This window comes from Chiloscyllium plagiosum, unplaced genomic scaffold (assembly GCF_037043375.1).
Source record: "Chiloscyllium plagiosum isolate Xiang-an unplaced genomic scaffold, Cpla_swu_hap1 HiC_scaffold_52, whole genome shotgun sequence".
In the NCBI taxonomy this organism is placed as follows: Eukaryota; Metazoa; Chordata; class Chondrichthyes; order Orectolobiformes; family Hemiscylliidae; genus Chiloscyllium; species Chiloscyllium plagiosum.
The window spans coordinates 6481079-6497486 of NW_028270190.1; positions in this window are offsets into that span (position 1 = coordinate 6481079).

The window sequence follows — 16408 nt, forward strand, 5'->3', positions numbered from 1 at the left end:
TCATGTTGCAGTTGTATAAGACTCTGGTGCGGCCGCATCTGGAGTATTGTGTGCAGTTTTGGTCGCCATACCACAGGAAGGATGTGGAGGCACTGGAAAGGGTGCAGAGGAGGTTTACCAGGATGTTGCCTGGTATGGTAGGAAGACGTATGAGGAAAGGCTGAGGCACTTGGGGTTGTTTTCATTGGAGGAAAGAAGGTTTAGGGGTGACTTGATAGAGGTGTACAAGATGATTAGGGGTTTAGATAGGGTTGACCATGAGAACCTTTTTCCACGTATGGAGTCAGCTATTACAAGGGGGCATAGCTTTAAATTAAGGGGTAGTAGGTATGGGACAGATGTTAGGGGTAGGTTCTTTCCTCAGCGTGTCGTGAGTTCATGGAATGCCCTGCCAGTAGCAGTGGTGGACTCTCCCTCTTTATGGGCATTTAAGCGGGCATTGGATAGGCATATGGAGGATAGTGGGCTAGTTTAGGTTAGGTGGGCTTGGATCGGCGCAACATCGAGGGCCAAAAGGCCTGTACTACGCTGTATTCTTCTATGTTCTATGTTCTATGTGTATCCAATTTGCCAGCTTGCCTGGGATTCCATGAGATCCAACCTTGCAGAACAGCCTGCCATGTGGAACCTTATCAAAGGCCTTAAGGCTCTATTTCTGTTTCTCACTTATCATTTGTACCAGTTATTATTTGTCCTTTCACTTCAAAACTACTTCATCCCTTTGAATTCCATTTTATTCCCAATTTCCTCGAGGATCTCTTGCTGTGGCATGACTCATTTACTCAGCGTCATAATGCAATGGTGGATCTGAAACAGGTACATCCCCAGTCAGTGACAATTGTTGTTTTGCCAACAAACACTGACAAAAACTTTCCACAAACTCTATCCAGACGACGTCTGCCGCCCTCCCCTTCTCAACTTTGCTGGTCACTTCATCAAAGAGCTCTAACAAATTTGTGAGGCATGATCTCCCATCCACAAAGCCATGCTAACTGTTCCTAATCAAACCCTATCTTTTCAAATGCATGTACATCTTATCCCTCACAATCCTATCAAGTAATTCATCCATCATAGACGTTAGGATTATTCGTCTATAGTTCTGAGGATCTTTGTCTCGTGTAATTAGTAATTTTTTTTTATATTCCACCCAGAAATTAGAGAAAATATTGATGTAATATCTGTGCCATTCCCCTGTTCTCCCATATCCCCAGGTTTGGGAGGGAAGCTGTTGATTGGGGTCGGTATTTGGGTCTATAAACCCCACCCTCCCCCCAGGCTATCTACAGGAGCGCGCCCCCAATCCAGCCGCTCCACGTCACCGCGGCCCGGGGGGAATCCCGCGCCCGCACATTCGAACTCCCCGCCGTTAGCCACCAACTGCCGCAAAATGCGTGTGCGCCCATCAGAACTACAATTCCCATAGGCTCCGCGGCCCGATCCTCCCCGACACTGAGCTCACCAGCCCTTACTACGCAGGCGTAGTCTACCAGAGCAGCATGGGTAATGTAGTCCAGCCAGAGTGTGCTGCGGGAACTGAGTTGCTGAGGGAGGTTGTGTGGAGAGAGAAACAGTTAATGTCTGGAGTCTGATCTAACTCTTATTCAGAACTGGAAGGAACTGCTGGAAAATGCTGGGGTTTGTGGTGTAGACCTGAGGGGAACAGATGGTGAGAGTGCCCAGAGCTTAAGAATATGCCTTTTTGTTGTATATTTGAGGCTGTTCCTTCCCATGTTTATCCCTGATCATTTGCAGTCAGACAATTCACTGTTTCCCTGTTTATCTCAGGCAATGCTCCCTCTCAGATTCAACTCATGGAAATCTGCTTCTGGTCCCCAGTAATTGTTTGTCCTTTGTGGGGATCACTTTAAAACTTTGTCATCCCTCTGAATTCCATCTTATTCCCAATTTCATGGAGGATCTCTTACTGTGACATGACTCATTTCCTCAGCTTCATGATGCAATGCTGGATCTGAAACAGGTCCATCCCCAGTCAGTGGACAAGGTTGTTGTACCAACAAACACTGACAAAAACATTCTACAAACTCCACTTCGGGATCACTCTTGCCAATGTGACTGACCCAGACTACATGAAGATCGAAGTCCCCCACAATCGCTTCCTTGTCTTTTAACAAATCCAATAAGTTTCTGTTTAATGCAGTGCTATTAGGCAGGCGCTAAACTGTTCTTCCCTTTGCAATTCCTGGCGCATCGCCCTTCCAAATTGCTTTTCTACTGGCTTTATTTCATAACCTGAAGATAAATAATATGTCAGTCTTGCTTTTGTTATTCCTAACTAAAATATTCCTCCTAGCTGTATTCCCATTCTACCTATCTGTTTGCAAAATGAATACTCCAGAATATTTATGTCCCACCTTTTGTTCACGTTAATCAAGTCTCCCTGGTGATCAGATCAGTCATTCACTCATGTCCAGCTGTCTTATTGCAGGTACTTTGCACATTCAAGTAGAGAAAGTATACGTTTTACTCTTATCAAAAGTTTAACTTGTATTTCCCGTTCCTTTCTGCTTAGCTTCAGCCACATGATCATGTTATTCCCATATTTCAATCTTTCTCTTTGTTTTCGGAAATATCCACTGACCTGACACCCTGCTCCTGTGTCACCTCTGTTAGTTTACATCGCTATCCATAATCGTATTCATATGATTGGCCAGGACACTGCTCCCAGCACTGTTCTCGTGGAATCCATCACAATGGGATATCTCGCTTTTCCTGAATACTGATGCCAGACACACCCCCCACATGAATGAAAACCACTTCTGACAGTGTTGTTAATTCCGAAATCTTCCTTCAAGCTTTTGGGGTCACTCAGTAACTCTGCATGTGGTATCCATCACTGTGTGGGTGGAGCTGCTGCGTGCTGGAGATGAGAGTCAAGATTAGGGTGGTGGGGGAAAAGTACAGAAGGTCAGGCAGCATCCGAGGAGCAGAAAAATAGACATTTCGGGCATTTGCTCCTGCTCCTCGGATGCTGCCTGACCTGCTGTGCTTTTCCAGCACCACTCTAACCGTAGCTGCTGCCTCAGTCTGCCAATTTCTGTTGCAGCTGCTCTGAGATCCTAGGCCCACATAATTTTCAGCTCTTGAGAGAAGAGCAGAAAGATGATGGAGCACAGGCCAGGAATGGAGATTGGGATTTTTCAGATCTCCATGAGACTCAGTACCATTTTATCAGTGTAATCCTCACAACGTCAGTTTAATTTTTGAATCTGTCTATTTCTGCGTCTCCTGCAGCTGCTCGGAATTCCTGACTTAGCAGAATTTCCAACTCTTGTCTCACCCAACACCACATTAAAGGCAATCAACCTGCCAGAAAGATGAAGGAGAGTAAGATCTGCAGCCTTCAATAAATTCTACAGGTAACTTCACTTGTGTCGGATAAAGTGGAGATGAATTACAGGGCTCAAAGCTGTCGGCCCACAAATGTGACACTGCTAGAGGGCTGAAGTTGGAGCACAAATGCTCCACTGTCATCCTGTCAAGAGAGGCCTGCTTTCCCCACTGCTTTCCTGAGATGCACTAAGACAGCACATGCCACAATTGATGACTGGGATGTTCACAGGCTGTTTTAATGAGGCTACGTTCAACAGGTGAAAGCAGACCTCTTAGGAGAGGCTGGTAATAAAGTTTGCTATCTTTTTATTCTATTCTGTTCTCTGTCTTCAACCCGGTATTTATGTCATGTCTTATAATCCTGTGTGTTTCATCTTTCAAACTTCGAGAACAGCCCCAATCTCTGTCACCTCCTCCAAACCCGACTACTCTCCCTGTCTCTGTACCTTGCACCAGTCTCTAAAACGTGCCCTATCTCAGCAATCTCATCTTCCAGTCAAAGCAATAGTAATTATCTTTCCCGTCTCCTCCAGTCTCTGCAACCTCCGACAACCCTCCTCATCTGAGCACCCTCCTCCAGTCTCTGCAACACTCCTTCCTCCCATCCTACAGCAACTCACTACTTCTGTAATCTCCTACCATTAAATCAAGCCTCCCGAACTGCTGAAAGTTCTTAAAACACAACATCCTTCCCTCCATGTGTAACTTGGTCCAGTCTCTACTACATTCACTATTCATGTGACCTCCTGAAACGACTTTGACCCTGCCCATGCCTGTCACCTCATTCAGTCTCTACAATTTTCTCTATCTTTCACCTCCTCCCGTTGCTATAGTGTTCCCTATCTCTAGTTCCTCCAGTCATGACTAGCCTTCCATACACTGTAATCTCCTGCAGCCTCTAAAACTATCCATGTTCCTGTAACATTCGCTTGTTTGCTGTAATCACCTCCAGTCCCTACAGCTGTCTTTTTGTCACCTCCTTCAGTCCTCCATTGTCTACAGCCCTCCATGTCACCAACCTCATCCAGTCTTGACAACCATCCCTATCTCTGTAATCACCTGCAACCTTCCTATTGTTGTAACCTTCTTCCGTCCTTCCAATAAACACTAATTTATAAACCTCTTTCTACGCTACATACTATGTCTGCTTCCTCCTCCTGTTCCTGTAACCTTTGTGAACTCTGTAACTTTATCCAGTCTGTACCGTTGTATCTAATTGCCATACTGCATAGAAACAGGTCCTTCAACCCATGATTTATCTGCAGACAATCAGCAGCAAACTACACTAACCTCATCTCCTGCACTTGGTGCATAAGCTGCTTAATTCTGGCATTTTAATTACGCATCCAGATGCTTCTTTAATGCTGTAAGCGTGTCTGCCTTCACCACCCTCTCAGGCAACACGTTCCATCTATCTACTATCCTCTGAGTGAAAAAAGTACTTCTCAAAACTCCTCCAACTCACCTGCTCCTCACCTTAATCTTATGCCTTCTTGTGTATGACAGTATGCAATGGAGAAGAGATTCTCGTGATCTACTCTGTCTGTATGTCTCATAGGTTTGGAAACATCAATCAGATCGCTCTCTCAGCCTCCTCTACGCCAGCAAAAGAATCTCAGCCGATCAGACACCCCTCATAACTGAAACCTTTCATCCAAGGTAACATCCCAATGAATCTCTTTTTCACTCTCTGCAATACAATCATGATTTTCTGACTGTGAGGCAAACAGATCTGGGCACAGTACTCTCGATGTTGTCTCACCAATGTTTGTCGAAAACTTGCTTACTCATTCATTCCTGATAAAGAGCTCATGCTTGAAACGTCGACTCTCCTGCTCCTCGGATGCTTTCTGACCTGCTGTGCTTTTCCAGCACCACGCTCTCGACACTTGATAATGAAGACAAGCCTCCCAGACGCCAGCTTTGTCTACCTGCACTGACCCCTTCATGGATCTATGGACTTGGACGCCACAACCCCTTAGTACTCCACAGTAATTGAGCATTCATTGTGTCTGTCCTTAATTTCCATTTGCCAGTGCCCTGCCCAATTTACAAACTGACCAGTATCTGACTGGGACTAACTTCCTCACTATCAACAGCATCACCGATTTTTGTGTCTTCTGCAAACTTGCTAATTCCATCTTCTGCATTCACACAGAGTCAGAGAGTAATACAGCGTGGAAACAGGCCCTTCAGTCTAAAATAGGCCATGCTGACTATGACGCGCTCAAAGCTTATTCTAAGTGCTCACAATTCTTCCATATCCCTCTCAACTCTTCCCATTCCATGCACATATAAAAATATATTTTCCAAAAATATTGCTGTGGTACCCGCCTCAACCATTGCCTCTGGCAGCCCATATACGCATCGCTCTCTGTTTGACAAAGTTACCCCTCAGGTTCGTCGAAAACCTTTCCCCTCCCACCTTAAACCAATGCCCTCTAGTTTTCAGTTCCCCATCCCTTGGAAAACAACTATATGCATTCATCCGATCTGTACCCCTCATGATCTTATACACCTCAGTAAGGTCACCCCTCATTCTCTGAATTTCCAAGGGATAAAGTCCTTTACTGACCAAACTCTCCCTATTCCTCAGTCCTACCTGTCTTGGCCCCATCCTCAAACCTTCTTTGCATTCTTAGCAGTCTTCCAAGTCATTCATATAAACAGGAAGCCGCAAGCATCCCAGCTCTGAACAATGTGGCACGATACTGGTCAGAGACTGCGTTACTAAGACAACGCTGCACCAACATCCTTTGTCTCATATTTGTGAGCCAGGTTTGAATCCAGTTTACCAACTTGTTTTGGATCCCTTGGCCCTTAATGTTTTGTTCCAGCTTTCCATTTGGGACCTTGTCAAATGCCTGACTTACGTTCATGTCAACCACATCAACTGCACTACCCTAATCAATATGTTGAGACATGTTTTCAAAAAACTGAATTAAATTAATCTTTCTCCAGTCCTGTCATCCCTCTTTTTCACTTTGCCTCGTTCCAACTACACTCCCTGCCTCAGTAAATTGTATAATTCCTAAAATACTTCTCGTCGATATGAACGTCTGTTCTTGCAATGCGCCATATGACTGTAAACTCTTACCATCCTGAGAAACCTTTATGACTCGAACATTTGTCATTCATTACATTATTCCCCATTCACTGTTAACTGCACCAGCCTCTAAACCTATCCCTGTCTCTCTGAACCGCATCTAGTTTGTACAAACCTCCCTTTGGCTGCCACCTTCCCCTCACTCCCTACAAAGCTGTCTATCTGAATAATGGTGTCATGCCTCGACAACCCTCTTGATGGGAGGTTTACCACTGTAAACCTCCCATCACGACAGCACTGATTATCTCTTGTAACCTCTTCCCAACTCTACAAACCTTGCTGTGTCTGTAACCTCCTCTAGTCCATACACACATCCTACCCCTGGAAGCTTTTGCAATCTCTCAAATATTCTGTTTCAGAATAACTTTATCGAGTCAATACAATCATTCCTATCTCTGTAACACTTCTGCCAATACAAACTTCCCTATCCGTGTATTCACCTTCAGTTCCTACAAACTTCCCAGTTATTAGTGGTTTGCCACAAGAATCTGTTTTGGGACCACTGCTCTTTGCCAATTTTATAAATGACTTGGACACAGGCAAAGGTGGATGGGTTAGTAAGTTTGCAGATGACACTAAAGTCAGTGGAGTGGTGGACAGTGTGGAAGAATGTTGCAGAGGGAATTGGATAAACTGCCGAAGGGGGCTTAGGAGTTGGAAATTACAGTTCAATGCAGATAATTCCGAGGTAATTCAATGCCGGGGTGGTGAGGGAGGAGAGCGTAAGGGGGCGGGGTGGGGGGCGAGAGAGAGAGAGAGACAGATAGCGAGCAAGAGAGAAACAGCGAAAGAGAGCAAGACCGTGTGTGTGAGACTGAGAGAGGAACAGCAATAGAGGGAGAGAGAAATGAAAGAAAGAGAAAGACTCAGAGAAAGATAGAAAGAAAGAGAGAATCAATGAGTAAGTGCGAGAGAAAGTGTGACAGAGAAAGACAGAGTGAGAAAGAATGGCAAAAGCATAGACCTGGAGAGACTCAGTGGGAGAGGGAGGGAAAGTGGGAGAGGGAGGGACATTGAAAGACAAAGGTGGGGGTTTGAGAGAGTAAAAGAGATACAGATAGTGAGATATAGATTGAAAGATGTAGTCAGAGACAATGAGCGTGAAAGAAAGAAAGAGAGATACATAGAGATTGATAGAGAATCAGTGAAACAGAGAGAGAGAGAGACACTGAGCGACTAAGAGTCAGAGCAGGTTAAAAAACAGAAGAAGTTAGAGACTGGCAGAGTTAGTTAGAGAGAGAGAGAAAGACAGTATGAGAGAGACACTATTAGAGAGACAGAGATCTAGGAGAGAAAGACAGTGAGAGACAACAAGATAGAGAAAGAGACACAGTGTGAGCGAGAGAGTGAAAGTGAGAGAGAAAAGTCACAGAAAACAAGGCAGACAGAGAGACAGACAGACTGAGTGATGATGACAGAGACAGACAGGCAGTGAGTGATATAAAGAGTGAAAGAACAAGAGAGAGTGAGAGCGAGATAGTGAGAGTGGTAGAGCAACACAGAAAGAGAGACAAGGGGTGAGGGATTTTGTATCAAATGGAGACAGGCAGAGAGCGAGAGACATAAAAGTTTCACCAACCTGAACCACCTCTTCTCTGAATTAATTACCGACTCTGCCCTTGAGCCCTCAATCGATATCACTGTCCCTGTTGGCCCAATCCTTCTTTTGATTTGGCCAGACATTTATATATTGCAAAACAATGACCTTGGCCAGGCGAACCACAAACATCCAGCCAGCTCTTGGGTCAACAGGTTCGAATTCCAAGTGCAAAAGATAGTTTAGATTGCAGTTGTATATTCCTTTCCTTCTGATCCATTTGATGTCTAAATCCTGGTAACTGGTTCCAGACCGCGCTAAAGCAATACATTTGTTCATTGTTCAAACATTCAATGGAAATAAGATGCCTCTGTATAAGTACTTGTCAGAAGGCAAGTATTTCATCTGAAGAAATACTTTTATGTTGATCTCTCCACTGGAGCATAACCTTCCCTCATAAGATCAGCGATACTGTGCAATTTACTCAAAGGCACAACCCAGCTGACATCTGGCAAGCGGACAACTGACAGTGAAGCATTGCCTCCCCCCGCCCCTGATAATGCGACAGTCTGTATATGCTGGAGTCTGGTTAGCCTCCATTTAAATCGCAAATTTTCAAGATTTCATTATTTGTAACAAATTTGAATTCCAATAATGAGCAAAAGTCTGAAAGAGATGCAGTCGTGGAATACAGGGGAAGGTAAAGAGTGTTGTCAATAAAAGGAAGAGGTGTACAAAGCTGATGGTGGGTTGTGGGAAGCGTTTTGTGGTGGAGTAGTAATGTGCTAAATGTATAAAATATATATAAATCTGACGTTAAACCCCGGGCCTGGGGACTCGGAACATTTTCTAATTCCATAAAGCAGGGATTAACAAAATAATGCATTGAGAGAGAAAATAAACTAGTGAGAGATATAAACATGTTTGAAACCACTTTCTGACTTGCGTTAGATCCCTGTTGATGCAAGAGATGGCTGGATGTTTGTTGTTCATCTGGCTGAGATGGTTGTTTTACAATATATAAGTGTCTGGCCAAATCAAAAGAGGGAGTGGGCCAACAGGGACAGTGCCATCAATTGAGGACTTAAGGGCAGAGTCGGTAATTCGTTCAGAGAAGAGGTGGTAAAACTTTTCTCTCTCTGCGCCTGTCTCCACTTGATACAATGGCTCTCAACCCTTTTCGCTCTATCTTTGTGTTGCTCTGCCATTTTCACTTACTCGCTGTCTCACACTCTGACTCTGTGTTGTTCTGTCACTTTTTATATCACTCACTGTCTGTCTATCTCTTTCATCATCACTCTGTCTGTCTGTCTGTCTCTCTGTCTGCCTTGTTCTCTGCGTTTTTTCTCTCTCACTTTCACTTTCTCTCTGTGTCTCTTTCTCTATCATTCTCTCTCTGACTGGCTTTCTCTCCTAGCTTTCTGTCTTTCTCTCTACTACTGCTTCTCTCACACTGCTTTTTTTCTCTCCCACACTGGCTCTGCCAGTCTCTCTTTCTCACTTTATCACTCCCTCCTTCCTGCTTTTTTACCCACTCTGACTCTGCCTCACTCAGTGTCCCTCTCTCAATGTCTCTCTATCACACTTTCTATGTATCTCCCTTTCTTTCTCTTTTACTGGCTCTTTCTCTCTGACTATCTCTTTCTTTCTATCTATCCTCACTATCTGTATCTGTTTCCCTCTCTCTTCTGCACCTTTCGCTTTCACTGTCTCTCCCTCTCCCACTATATCTCTCTGGGTCTCTGCCTTTGCCATTCTCTCTGTCTCTGCCTGAGTATTTCTATTTCTTTCATTTCTATCTCCCTCTATTGCTGTTCCTCTATCCCTGTCTCACTGTTTTACTCTCTTTCTCTCTCTCTCACACACATTCTTGCTCGCTCTACCACTTGTCTTGCTCTCTTTCGCTGTTTCTCTCTCGCGCTTGCCGTCTTACTCTCTCTCTCTCCTCCACCCCCCCCCCCAAACCCGCCCCCCCTCTCTCTCCCCCCTCACCACCCCGGCATTGAACTATCCCGGAATTATCTGCATTGAACTGCATTTCCAACTCCTAAGCCCACTTCGGCAGTATATCCAAGTCCCCCTGCAACCTGCAACATTCTTCCACACTGTCCACCACTCCACTGACTTTAGTGTCATCTGCAAACTTACTAACCCATCCACCGATGCCTTCGTCCAAGTTATTTATAAAACTGACAAACAGCAGTGGTCCCAAAACAGATACTTGTGGCACACCACCAGTAAATGGGAAGTTGGTAGGAACAGAAGGTGAATGCACGGATAGGGAAGTTTGTGATGGGAAGAGATGTTTACAGAGATGGAAATGAATGTATCGACTTGAGAAAGTTATTCTGAAACACAATATTTGAGATACTGAAGAAGCTTCCAGAGATACGATGTGTGTATGGACTAGAGGAGGTTACAGACAGAGCAAAGTTCTTAGACATGGACCTAAGAAAGACATTTGACAAGGTCCCACGTGGAAAGCCGGTACAAAACGAAAGGGCCCACGGATCCAAAACAAGTTGGCAAACTGGATTAAAACTTGGCTTACAAATAGTGGACAAAGGGTGTTGATGCAGCGTTGTCTTAGTAACGCAAAGCCTCCGACCAGCAGTGTACCACATTGTTCAGCGCTGGGATGCTTGCTGTTTGTTATTTGTATTAATGACTTGGAAGACTGGGAAGAGTGCAAAGAAGATCTGAGGATGTTGCCAAGACAAATAGCCCACAGTGAAAGTGAGAGGTTGACCAGTATCGGACTTTATTCCTTGGAATGTCAGAGAATGAGGGGTGACCTGACGGAGGTCTATCAATCATGAAGGGCATTGATAGAATGAATGCATATGAGTTGTTTTCCCAGGATGGCGAACTGAAAACTACAGGGCATTGGTTTGGGGTGAGAGCTGAAAGATATAAGAAGGACCTGTGGGGTAACGTTGTCATGCAGAGAGTGGTGTGTATGTGGACGGGACTGCCACAGGACGTGCTTGAGGTGAGGACAATAGCAATATTTTTGTAAAAAGCATTTTTTAATGCACGTGGATGGGAAGGGTTGAGGGGGATATGGAGAAATGTGAGCGCTTGAAATGAGCTTTGTGGGCGTCATAGTCCGCATGGCCCAGTTTGGACTGAAGAGCCAAACTGAAGAGACTGTCTTACTCTCTGCATACACGAGGATGGTCGTAGGATTTTGCAGAGATTGGAGGCAATTGGAGACTTTTGCAATGACTGGAAGATGAGATTGCTAAGAGCGGGCATGTTTTAGATACTGGAGCACGTCGCAGTGATAGGGAGAGCAGTCGCGGCTGGATGAGGTTACAGAGATTGGGACTGTTATAAAAGTTTGAAAGATGAAACACACAGGATCAGAAGACGGGGCATAAATACTGTGTTGAAGACAGAGAATAGAATAGAATAAAAAGATATCAGACATTATTATCAGCCTCTCCTAAGAGGCCTGCTTTCACCTCTTAAATTGAGCTTCTTTAAAACATGATGTGAAAATCCCAGTCATCAACTGTGGCCTGTGCTATCATCGTGAATCTCAGTAAAACAGTGGTGAAAGCAGGCGTCTCTTGGCAGGATGACAATGGAGCCTTTGTGCTTCCACATCAGCCCTCTGGCTATGTCACATTTGTGGGCCTCTATCTTTGAACCCTCTAATTCATCTCCGCTTTGTACAACACAAGTGAAATTACCTGCAGGATTTATTGAAGGCTGTAGGCATCACTCTCCATCTTTCTGGCTGTTTGATTGTTTTCCACGTGGTGTTGGACGAGACAGGAGTTGGGAATTCTGCGAAGTCAGTAATTCCAAGTAACTGCAGGAGACACAGAAATAGACAGATTCAGAAATTAAACTGACGTTGTGAGGATAAAAATATGGAATGGTACTGAGTCTCACGAAGATCTAGAAAATCGCAGTCTCCAATCCTGGCCTGTGCAACATCATCTTTCTGCGCTTTACTTGAGAGCGGAGAATTCTGTGGGCCCAGGATCTCAGAGCAGCTGCAACAGAAAGTGGCAGACAGAGGCAGCAGCGACACCCACGCTGTGATGGATTCCACATGCAGGAATACTGGTCGATCCCAAAAGCATGCCAGAAGATTTCAGAATAAAACAACACTGTCAGAAAAAAGTGTTTATTTTATTAATGGGGGACTGGCATCAGTATTCAGGAAAAGTGATGTATCCTATTGCGATGGAATCCAGTGTCCTGGTCAATCATATGAATATGAATATGGATAGCGGTGTAAACTGACAGAGGTGAGGCAGGAGCCGGGGTCAGGTAGGTGGATATTTCCAAAAACAGAGAAAGATTTAAACATTGGAATAACATGATCATGTGGCTGACGATAAGCAGAAAGGAACAGGAAGGGACAAGTTTAACGTTTAATAAAAATGTAAATTATACTTTCTCTACTTGAATGTGCAAAGCATCTGCAATAAGACAGGTGGGCATGAGTGGATGACTTGGATCTGATCACCAGGGAGACGAGGTTAACATGAATAAAAGGTGGGAAATAAATATTCTACAGTATTCTGGATTCCTGATCATGTACTGAGGATATATCTACCTTTATTGATGTTAAGATCTGCAGCACCACCTCCTCTGTAATATGGACTGCTTTCAAGACATCACTATTTATTTCCCCAAGTTCCCCAGCTTCCAAATCATGTTGAATTTCTGGTGAATGGTTATTGAGGATATTGAGAGTGAGGGTGTTAGTGACGGTAAAACCATTGGATATCAAGGGACAATGGTTAAATTGCTTCATAATGGAGATGATTTTGCCTGATATTTATTTGGTGTAAATCTTAAAAAAACACTTTTATATCTAAGTCAGGATATTGTCCAGATCTTTTTGCAAACGAACATGGGCGGCTTCAGGATTTGAGGAATCCGGAATGATGCTGGGCATTGTGATATCGTCGTTGGACATCCCTGCTTTTAAGGGAGGTTCATTCATGAAGCAGCTGAAGCTGGCTGGGTCTAGGACAACCTGAGGAACTTCGCAGAGAAATCAGTCTTCTTGCTCATGATATGGTTTGAAGTTTCATGGACATGGATTTCAGCCCCTCAAAAGTCGTAGCAACATAGATTTAACCTTAAAAACTAGTCAAAAATGTTCAACTATTACTCAAATGTATATGGTATTTGTGCAGAGAATGATGTACTTTTACTGAAGAATCTTTTACTTGAAGTGAGATGCAACGTGCTCAGCTCATGATGAGCTGTGGGGATAATCTTGCTGGATAACTGCACCGACACCGAAAAGGTAGGAATTGGAAGCAGGAATACATTATTTAGTGCTGTCTTCCTCCCCCCACCCCCCCCAACCCTACCCCCCTCCCCCCCCCCCACAACCACCATGAATGAGATCTTCACTGAAACACCACTACATTATTTTCTGGCACTATACTGTAATATCTTTACTGGTTTGCATTTTCCACACTTTTATTCCTCCACACTTCGCTTGTATTAATCATTTATTGGCTTTTTATGCTCACCTTGAAACTTGCATTCTCACTTTACATCATCAGCAAACTCGTAAATCGTACATGTGGTCACAAAATTCAAACCATGCATGCTGATTGGGGATGGTTGGTGTGAAAAGGCTGGTCCTTTTGGAAACATTCTGGTCACAACACACTAACCCGAGAATGGCCTACGTATTCCTATTATTTGTTTGCTGGCCATTAAACTATACTGAATGCTAACCAGATTGTTACCCATAGTTACATGCTGTCTGTCATATTGGATACCAAACCCTCACTATTTACATTGTCCTCATTCTGCCAGTTAATTCTTCCAAAGACGGAGCTCTATTGAGCTTGTGAAACAATGTTTGTCTTGATAAATTTGTTTTGACTCCATCCAATCAGACCATTTTATTTTTGAGCGTCCACTTACATCATCGTTTTCAATACATTCTGATATTTCACTGGGGTTGATGCCATACCAACAAAATAGAATCTCCAGGAATGATTCCAATGTTTCTAGAATTGGGAAAGATAACCAGCAACATATGTAAGATTATGCACCATCACGCCAACAATAATCTGCCGATTCACAGATGCTGATCTTCAGAATTCCACGATTATATTATTTTCTCCAGTACTACAAGGCGTTTGATATGGTTCCCCACGGTAGGTTCATTCATAAAGTCAGGAGCTATACGATACAGGGAGATTTGGCTCTCTGGATTCAGATTTGGTTGGCTGACAGAAGGTAGAGTGTTTTTTGTGGATGGAAGATATGCTTCCTGGAGATCAGTGGTGAGTGGGCTCCCCCAGGGCTCTGTTCTTGGCCTCTGCTCTTTGTAGTTTTTATAAATGACCTGGATGAGGAGGTAGAGCGGTGGGTTAGTACATTTGCCAATGACGCAAAGGTTGGAGGTTCCGTTGATAGTATCGAGAGCTGTTGCAGGCTGCAGCACGACATTGACGGGATGCAGAGCTGGGCTAAGAAATGGCAGATGGAGCTCAACCTGGATGAATGCGAAGTGATGCATTTTGGAAGGTAGAACTTTATGCTGAATATAGGATTAAAGACAGGATTCTTGGCAGTGTGGAGGAACAGAGGGATCTTGGTGTTCAAGTGGGTAAATCCCTCAAAGTTGCCACCCAAGTGGATAGGGTTGTTAAGAAAACATATGCTGTTTTGGTTTCCATTAACGGGAATCGACTTTAAAAGCCGCGAGGTTTTGCTGCAGTTCTACAAAACCCTGGTGAGACCACACTTGGAATATTGCTTCCAGTTCTGGTCACACTATTATAGGAAAGATGCGGAGGCTTTGGCGAGGGTACAAAGAAGATCTAGCAGGATGGTACCTGGACTGGAGGGCTTGTCTTCCGAAGAGAGATTGACTAAGCTCGGATTTTTCTCTCTGGAGTGGAGGAGGCAGAGTGGTGAGATAATTGAGATATACAAGATAAGGAGAGGCATGGATAGACTCGATCGCCAGAGAATATTCCCTTGGCAGGATTGACTGGTACGAGGGGTCATAGTGTCACTGGCATGCTCCGCTGGGTTGTTACCTTGGCTTCCTTTGAATTCCCTGTCAAGTTGCAGCACGCAACTTCCCAAACCCCTGTCGTGAGCATATACCATTCCCTAATTGTTTCGACATGCCTGGCCATAGGGCCTAATTCTTTAAATTGATATCCCTTATTTACCAGTAAGGCTGCATGCAGTGCAGAGCCTGGTACACTCTACCAGTTTGGCAGGAATGGATTTCTCTCTATTTGCAGGATCACTTCCTGCTCTCCTAATAACATTGTTTCACTTTTCAAATTTTGTGGAGCACAGTCTTTCTACTGTCACTGTCTTTCTAACAGCTCATCCTGAGACTCATCAAATATCACTGCATAGTCCAGCTCAGACTTAGGTGGTCTTGATTTAGTCAAATCGTAAACGCCACTGCTTCCCACATCCCCGAAATGCCTTGAATATCACTTGCTATATCCGCTATCCAATAAACATTAATATCTTTAACTTCTGGCATTATTAATGGTATATTGGCCTTTTCTACGACCAAGTCCTGCTACGAGCACTCCAAACTTACTTCGATCTGTCAGCCATGTTTATTTGAACTGTTTGTGAGTAATTATGAGACCATCTTCTTTGCTTCTCATTGAAGTGGGTTAGTGTATTTGCTGAGTTTGAAGGAATTGTGAAGGAGCAGAGGGAAATACTCATCCACAGTAAGTAAGGTAATAAGTAGAAACATGTTAGCATACCTTACATGCACATGACGTATTTGTGCTGTGTGTTCGTGGTGAGGCTGGTTGGTGGGATAAACAGAGGGGAAGTTTAGCGATGATAAGTACGTTTCATGATACAAATATTCACAGGGTGATTGGCAGTGATGAAGATAATCTCAGGTTACAGATAGAAACAGACAAATTTGTCAATTGGGCATGTCAGTGGTAGATGAAATTTAACTTTGATACATGTGAGATGATGCTTCTTTCCAGAAGGCACAAGACAAGACAGTACTCAATGAGTGGTGGGATACTAGGAAGCTAAGAGGAAATAAAGATCCCTCAATGTGGCAGAAGTGGTTAATGGTTCAGTGAAAAAGATATCTTTACCAGCAGGGATTTTCTGTCGGTGCTCTGGAGGACTTTGGTTCAGTCACAATTGGAGTTTTGTGTGCAGTTCTGGTCACTGTACGATAAGAAGGATGTGATTGCATTAGACAGGGTGCACAAAGACATTCGTGAAAATGTTGCTGGGAGAGTAGCAGTTTAGTTGTGAAGACAGATTCTGGATAAGGTCGAGTTCCTATCTTACGAGTAGAGATAAGAGGATAAGACTATGAGGGGCATGGATTGGGGACTCTAAAGCAGTATTTCCCCTCCTCTGAAGATCCAATAGCAATGTGACCCATTTTTTTTAGCTGAAAGGCT